We start from the raw sequence: 8,400 nt of genomic DNA on the forward strand, positions 1-8,400 counted from the left end.
CAATGTTTCTTCAACCACACAGCTGTACTTCCACTAAAACACAAGTACCTATATATTGAGATACTCTAGTAAAGCAGTTACAAACAGTATACAGTGGAACCTCTATTTAACGGACACTTTGGGACCAACTAATTTTGGTGAAATTTTACTGTTATAAAGAGGTTGTCCTCTTTCAGAGGTAAAATTGTATTGGTAAAGGTCTATAGGGACTTCAGTAACTGTCCTTTATAAGGAGGTTAAATGTACAGTGTCCTTTACAGGGAGGGTCCATTAAAAGAGGTTCCACTGTAGCCACATTCACATATTTATACACTTGTAGACATGCATGTATCACGTGTAGTTATGAAAAGTAGGAGCTAGTATGACTACTGATATCACCATTGCACTTTAATAGTAGCGTGGTACACCTTAATTTTGCAAATACAGTAGCAATATATAATCGTACTACTATGTATGCTAGAGTTGCAGTGGTGTTCTATAGGCATATGTAGTCATGCAATTATCAGTAGCTGTAGGTGTATTGCAGTCTGCAGGTATGCATGAATCAATGTAGGTTGCTGCTGAGAATTATGATAAGACTGATATTATGTATTTAACAAAGCTGGACTTCAAAAATTGTATAAATATATTATATCGTTTTTCTAGTATTGATAATATTTAAATAGGAGTGGCAGCTCTGTCTTTGCGACAGTTACTGCCTGCAGGCTTATACATATGGAGCCACACCCACTAATTGATTGGTATTAAAATCCATGTAATTATATAAATGCACTGTTATCGTATGAGTTGTAGTCTATAGTCTAACAGCAAGCCAACTTCTTTTGTGAGCTATGCAGGGATGTGTGAAGTTTTTGCATGGTTGGAGCCAAGCTCATTTATTAGTAAGAATTTTGTAAGTATGCATGAAGCAAAACACATTAATTTTATATATGTAGTTTATAAACTGACTTTGAAATGTGCCTACTAACCAATCGTTAGTTATATACCTTACCTGTTGCATAGATAATACAGATAATTTATTGCATTAGATTGGCATTCACACCAGCATATTCTTTATTTCACTGGTCAATAAATGAAAAATTCCATGATGTGTGGAATACATCTATAAATCTCTGCAGCAACTTGTGGTATGAAACTTGATGCATGATGCAGTGACGCTTTATAAATTGAACTGTCATGCTCAGTATTGTCCTAATTTCCTAAATCATCTTTTAGCTGAAAATGACTGGGAGCACTTTATACATTTGCAGTGATATTAAAATTGCAGCAGGAATACAATCATACTAGACTAATTTGACCACAATAGTGGCCGAAAAAAAACCACTAGAAGTGTGACATGTACATAGATTGCACCATTCTTTTGCAATGCTATTGGCATGGATTATTACTGAGACACACATACAAAGTCTCCTGCTGCCACACCACTATTTCAGTGCAAAGGCATATCAATTAGAGATTATAAGTGCCCGTGCTAAAAGGGTCTGGTACACTTCCAATAGGCAAATTGTGACAACACCCAGCAGGAAATGTGAAGTGTTGATTACACCACTCAAAATGGCAACAAGCACATGTATGGATTTGTCATTTCATGCTGAATGCAACCGACTGAGCAAAAGCTTTGCACATTTCTCGAATTCCATTTTTGTAACAAAGGAGTGGGTGTCAAAGTTTCAGCCTTGTAAGATGAGTGGTCTTTGAGTTATAGCACTACACAGTTGGAACAGTTGATAATTTGTACAGCAACAATATGGCAAATTAGTTACAGGTGCTTAATGAATCATGACTGAAACAAGCTACTAATCTATTCACCATGAACTGACAAATAAGATATAGTACTTTTCCTGTACTCCTCCATGTGCTGAAGCGAGCTGTTTTAACATGGAAATTATGACGACAACCTACTACACTGTAAATTAGCACCCATAACTCACATGTCATTTGCTGTAGAAGTATAATATATAACTTCATAAATTCTTCTAGTGTTTTCCAATCTTACTTAGTATACACATGCATACAAAGTACACAATACTTAAAAAGTGCTTAAAATACTTATAAGTACTTTATGTACTTAGCAAAAAACTTACAAATACATTGGGAAATTTGAGATAAAGCCAGTACTTTCAAATTTGTACTGAAGTATTAGTTTAGTCGTGTACTGAGACCCATGTCTGTAGCAAACCCTTTTCAGCTTGGGAGCCTTTACATTAAAACACTGGTCTGGTTATGCGAGACTAACAGGTACACAATACACACACACACACAAAGCAAAACCTTTAGCTGCCACTAGCAGTCACACCCACCCAGTGAACCAGCACTGGGACACCTGTGTGCCACTCAGGTGCTTCGAGTCAGTGCCAGCAGATCTTCCTGGGGCAGGACTAGTCATCTGCAGGAGGCTGTACCATGCATGTCTCACAGATGAAGGTGTGAGCACCCGAAGTCCTACCTGGACCTTCAAAGACATGAACAGTTGGTATTTGTTCTCCAGTTTAGCTGGGTGGGTTGCTACCCTAGTTGACTTTCTCATTCTCTAACTACAAGACTGCTATATACACTTAGTTTGAAAACCTTAGTCATTTCAAGAGCTTCAATCACAAGTCTAATAAAGCATGGTAGCACAGCACATTTAGCTGTAAGTTGCATGACCCCAAAATCAATGTACACTCTAAGGCCAGATTAATTGTTTCTCATTCCTAACTGCATTACTTACATCCTCCTGCCTCAAATTTTATTAATCACATGCACACGTATTTTGATCCGCTAATTTCTGCATAGTGGATAACCTACTTTTGCAGTAGTTTGTGAGTACTTCGTTCAACAATGAACACCGCACCTATCATCCGTAACCCCCAGTACAGGCTTGGTAGGTGAGATTCGGGGTTTAGCTACCAATAAAATATCCTGCCAGCAGTGCCAGGTGTAGGCCACTGCAATAAATTTTCTATTTTGTATCTAATGACAATGGGTTTACAGGTAGCAGCAGTATTCCAGCAGGTAACATTTGCTTTGTTAAATCCCCACTTGATCGCCACCCTAGCTGCCTGTATGGGCAGTATGGGGTTAGCATCGATAGGTGTTAATTTTTTATTTATTTTTTTATTAAAGCTTCACAACACAAGTGCTGAAGGTCTGTAGGACACCTGGTCCTACAGCCTGCTCAAAGACATTAGATACAAAGACATTAGCTACATAAGGTGTGTTTGAAAAGTTGCAGAAAGGAGAAAAAATTCATGACTGGACCTAGGTAGCCTCGAACCTGCAGCCGAGTGTACATATATAAAATGACCTCCCTCCCACATAGAATCCATGGGCCCATGGCATGGTTGAGAAACAAGTATCAAGTTTACCTGCATGGCCTAATGGCAGTACACTATGTTGTACCTAACATTTTCCAAGCCCTAATGTTGATCACTTAAGGCTGAATTGTAAGCCATGTTCTGTTCATATACTATTCTCAGCTCGATTCTCAGGGGTAGACAAGAAACATAAAAAACATAATACTTGGTAATACAAGTGCACACATTGTACCTCAAACAATGGCAATCAACTCAGCTTATTAGACAGTTTACTGCTTCTGTTCATGCTTCTCTCGTCCATGATGTCACGAAATCGCTATATTATCGGTTTTATAATGCTGACTCATGTATACGTAATTATTTTATGAGGCGCTTATGGACTCAACTTGGGTGAACAAAACGATAGCCTACCAAACACCGTTACGAAGAATATACGATCTAGCTATCACCCAACTGACTTGTCATCAGACAAGTAGATCACTCAGAATCTCCATAGTTAAGTGAAACAAAAGCGTATTGGATGATTCACCACCCATTCACAATTCACTAGCTGAACGTGGCAAATCGCAGTGTAAGACATTATGCTGTACAACATTTAATGTAATTAGAAACTTAATGGGCAGAGAATAATGTGGCCCATTGAGTACCTGTTTTAAATGAACAATGATACTATTAATGGTGAATTGATACTGAAAACTCTGAATTCAATGTAGCATTTGTCTGGATGAAATGGCTTAAGGTTTCCATGGTAGTAAGCTTATAATTAGAATTGAGGTCTATATGAGATACAAATTACAGCACTTCTCTGGTCTGCCACCTGTTTCTGTTCTCAAGACCATGAGAAGCAACAGCTACATACATGCATGGAAACTAGCACTAATTCATCTTGATTATTATTGATTATTATTATTACTGAGCAGTCAGCCCTGCTGGTGTGCTCAGATGCTGGTGTGCTCAGATTTGCCCAAATACATGCAACACAATTACAATACTCCGAATGATTGTAGTCCGGTTATAAAAATGTCAGCATCTGCAACTTCAATAAGATCTACTGGTAAAGAGTTCCAATCATTGAAAAATAACTATTTTGGTGTGCTGTGGTAGATACATGTGGTAAGATGTAGTGCAGTGGATGGTACTGTCTCGTGGATTGTGACGTTGGTAGGTAGTATGGAGGAATTGTAAGTGATATCTGTTGGTAAAAAACTTTGTGTAATGTTTGTAGTCGAGATAATTTGCGGCGAGTCTGGAGAGTTGGCCATGATAGCTGATTTAACATTGAGGTGACAGAACTAAGTCTATATAGATGTTCATTTCTTTACCATCCTAGCTAGATATATGCAATTGTTCTTATTCTTATTCTTACTAGTGCTTTACAGTGTCCAGCACTGAAGGTCTGACAGCAACATGTGCTGCAGCCTTTGGATTATCCTAACCTAACAGGAACTGGAGACTTAATGATTACTTTACTTAGGTAACAATAAGGTGAAACATAAAAGGGCCAATGAAAGGAAAAATAATCCCTCCTACCCCAGTATTTGAACTGCAGGCCACCCAATGTCTAGTCAAGCGCCACACTCAGTCTCCTCCAAGAGGGATGGATTTTCTTCCTTTAAACCTAAGTATTTATTCTTACTAGTACTTTACAGTGTCCAGCACTGAAGGTAAAGGTTTTTTCTACATATATTATCTATTTAATGAACATGTTTTGTTAATGGAGACTTTTTTCTACTGCATTGTTCTATTCCAGTATACTTGAGTAGCCTTTTTATGCTGTTGCTTTATAAGTAATGTTGTATTCATGAGTCTGATCTTACTAACTTTCTAATAGCAACGATGCATGGATACAACTTTAACATCAAAGTCACACCACTGCATATATACCTTTGCTAAAGGTCTGGAGCACATCAAAAGGTTACTCACTCAAGGACATCATCAACAGCTTCATTATTTTTTACTTCCAAAACTTTGCATCTATTTGTATGTATGTACCAGTCAATGGCAGTCATTTATCTTTCACTCACTATAACATAATTAAACATTACGAATTCATTTTACCAACAACTTTTATGCTGAGAGAACTTATCACATCCTATTCCAATGTCACTATTGCCCCTGATGACCAATCCCAAATTATCAGTACACATAATTAACTGTATGTAATTGATTTGTGTACTAAACTGTATGTTTCTCTGGCTCACCATGTTACTCACATGCAGACCTTTAACACAGGCTCAGCCTGTCATTTAGCTAAATAAATGAAAGGCATAGCCAGAATATTGACAAAAAAAGATCTGGGAAGACTGGGATGCAAGCAATGGCAACATAAATACTTGTTCTTTACACCAAAGTGATTTATTAGTGATGGTGGAAAGTATGACGATAAATAAATATTCACAAGTTTTGAGTAATACACTTTACATCAGCTAACTTTACTTCAACAACTGCAATAGCTACATGTTTCATAAACATTAGTTATATGCTCTACTGCTGCACATAAACTTAATTATTAATTTCTCATCCTCCTGAACTCAAAATAGCAGTGAGGGAGGGTGGATGTTTATTTTATTTTTTACTTACTAGATAGCTGAAAGAGGAGAGGGTCCAGGAGGGTGCACCATGCAGGGTAGCAAGTATGGAGCAGGGGATCTGGGGCACAGCCCCCAAGAAGCTAAAGCTATTTATGTTTCAGGACTGAAATTGAGCAGCTTCATGGCCAAATATCTAAATCACACTGCTTTTTAAGTATGCTAAGAGTTGTATAGGTATAAGTGCCATTTATGAGTAGAATCTGCAAATGTTAGTTTTCATACTCAGCAACTATGTGGAGGATTCTCAATAGTGTTATATGTGGTGACCGTTCTATTAGAGTATTTGACTGACTTTTTTTATTAACCATCAAATTATGATGAACAAGGTGTATACAAAATAAAAGCAAGTGGATCCTCGGACAACATGCGACCGCACAGCTGACCGGTAATTGGGTCAGCACGCGGGCATGGCAAGGAAAAGAAAGACTATTTACATACACACATACAGAAAAATTAATTACACAAGGATGTATTGGTTTATTTTAACTTTGTAAGATACAGTCATATTACCCAGATGCTCTATAGTCTCTTCAACCTCTAGCCAGGTCTTTGAAATAACCTTGCCATCTTGGTCATTTTAACCATCCGTGGTAAAATCAACCCATGTCACAAAAGATTTGTTTATTTGTTTGTTTGTTTACATTAATTAACAAGTCAGTCATCATTAGTAATAACATACATTAATGGAGGTTAATAGCTTAACTGTGGTTAGCACAAAAAGAATCACGCATGCCTCCAGCCAGTTACGCACGTGATGCAGAAGGCGCCATTTGTTGGCTCGTGTGATCGAACTTCAACTCGTCGTGCGTAAAAGTGCGAGACGGAGAGCAATGATACTTCATCTCTACCTCAAACGGAATGATATCGTGATGAATAATAGGGTATCAACTTCTACTTTTACCCCGCGAACCACAGTGATAACCGTCAGAATGTGACCAGGAAGATTCTCAAGAAAGTTTCCGGCACTAGTTTGATCAATAGTGCTCTAGCCGCGGTGGCACACACAGATCACAACTGATTGTATCGGTAGATGCTCCAGTATTGTCTCGCCGAGTGAGTTATCACCTACCACCGGAAGTCCCCACTAACCAGTCATCGATTTTATACTCATTCTCCTCCCTTCACACAGGAAGGGAGTGAAATATAGTACATCCTGGAGGTAGGCGTAGAGGGTACCTGGCCTTTTTAGGGTAAGGTTGCTGGAATTTTCTTTTGAAAGGAATTTATGGATTGGTTGACCGCAAATTAAGCTGGTTGGATCCCACATTTTAAAGTATAGCCCCTAGGAGGGAGGGAAAAGGGGAATGATAGCTAGGCCTGGTTCAGTCGGGGACAGGTGGATTGGCAGCTACATCAGTAGCACTCAAACATCAGCTACTTCGGTAGCTAGCACTCACATCAGCTACGTCGGTAGCACTCACATCAGCTACGTCGGTAGCACTCACATCAGCTACGTCGGTAGCACTCACATCAGCTACGTCGGTAGCACTCAAACATCAGCTACGTCGGTAGCACTCAAACATCAGCTACGTCGGTAGCACTCAAACATCAGCTACGTCGGTAGCACTCAAACATCAGCTACGTCGGTAGCACTCAAACATCAGCTACGTCGGTAGCACTCAAACATCAGCTACGTCGGTAGCACTCAAACATCAGCTACGTCGGTAGCACTCACATCAGCTACGTTGGTAGCACTCAAACATCAGCTACTTCAGTAGCACTCACATCAGCTACATCGGTAGCACTCAAACATTAGGTACGTCGGTAGCACTCAAACATCAGCTACGTCGGTAGCACTCAAACATCAGCTACGTCGGTAGCACTCACATCAGCTACATCGGTAACACTCAAACATCAGCTACGTCGGTAGCACTCAAACACCAGCTACGTCGGTAGCACTCAAACATCAGCTACGTCGGTAGCACTCAAACACCAGCTACGTCGGTAGCACTCAAACACCAGCTACGTCGGTAGCACTCAAACATCAGCTACTTCAGTAGCACTCAAACATCAGCTACGTTGGCAGCACTCAAACATCAGCTACGTCAGTCGCACTCACATCAGCTACGTTGGTAGCACTCAAACATCAGCTACACTAATTGGTAGTAGCACTCAAACATCAGCTACAACGGTAATAGCACTCAAACATCAGCTACATTGGCAGCACTCACACATGAGCTACATCGGTAGGACTCTCACATGAGCTATGTCAATAGTAGCGAACATGAGCTACATCAGTAGTACTCAAACCTGAGCTACATCAGTAGCACTCAATATGTCATTAACACCTAGACTTGAGTTGTCAGTAGCATTCAATTTGTTATTAACACCCAGACACGATCTGTCAGTAGCACTCAGACATGAACTATGTCGGTAGCGCTCAAATGAGGTAAGTTGGTACTCAAACATCAGCTACATCTCACAATGTGAGCCATGTTGGTAGCACTCACACATGAGCTACAACGGTAGCACTCAAACATGAGCTACAATGGTAGCACTCAAACAGGAGCTAC

The 8,400-nt window shown here is 39.6% G+C and overlaps 1 long non-coding RNA gene across 1 annotated transcript; it reads left to right on the forward strand.

Annotated features, from left to right (window-relative positions):
• The first annotated feature begins 3,672 nt into the window (after nt 1–3,672).
• LOC136238679 (uncharacterized) lies at nt 3,673–5,477 on the forward strand. The gene is made up of 5 exons (XR_010693154.1): nt 3,673–4,350; nt 4,401–4,457; nt 4,522–4,579; nt 4,666–4,770; nt 5,128–5,477. It is a non-coding gene; the product is annotated as an uncharacterized lncRNA (long non-coding RNA).
• The last annotated feature ends 2,923 nt before the right edge of the window (nt 5,478–8,400 follow it).

Source organism: Dysidea avara, chromosome 11 (assembly GCF_963678975.1).
Source record: "Dysidea avara chromosome 11, odDysAvar1.4, whole genome shotgun sequence".
Taxonomy (NCBI): domain Eukaryota; kingdom Metazoa; phylum Porifera; class Demospongiae; order Dictyoceratida; family Dysideidae; genus Dysidea; species Dysidea avara.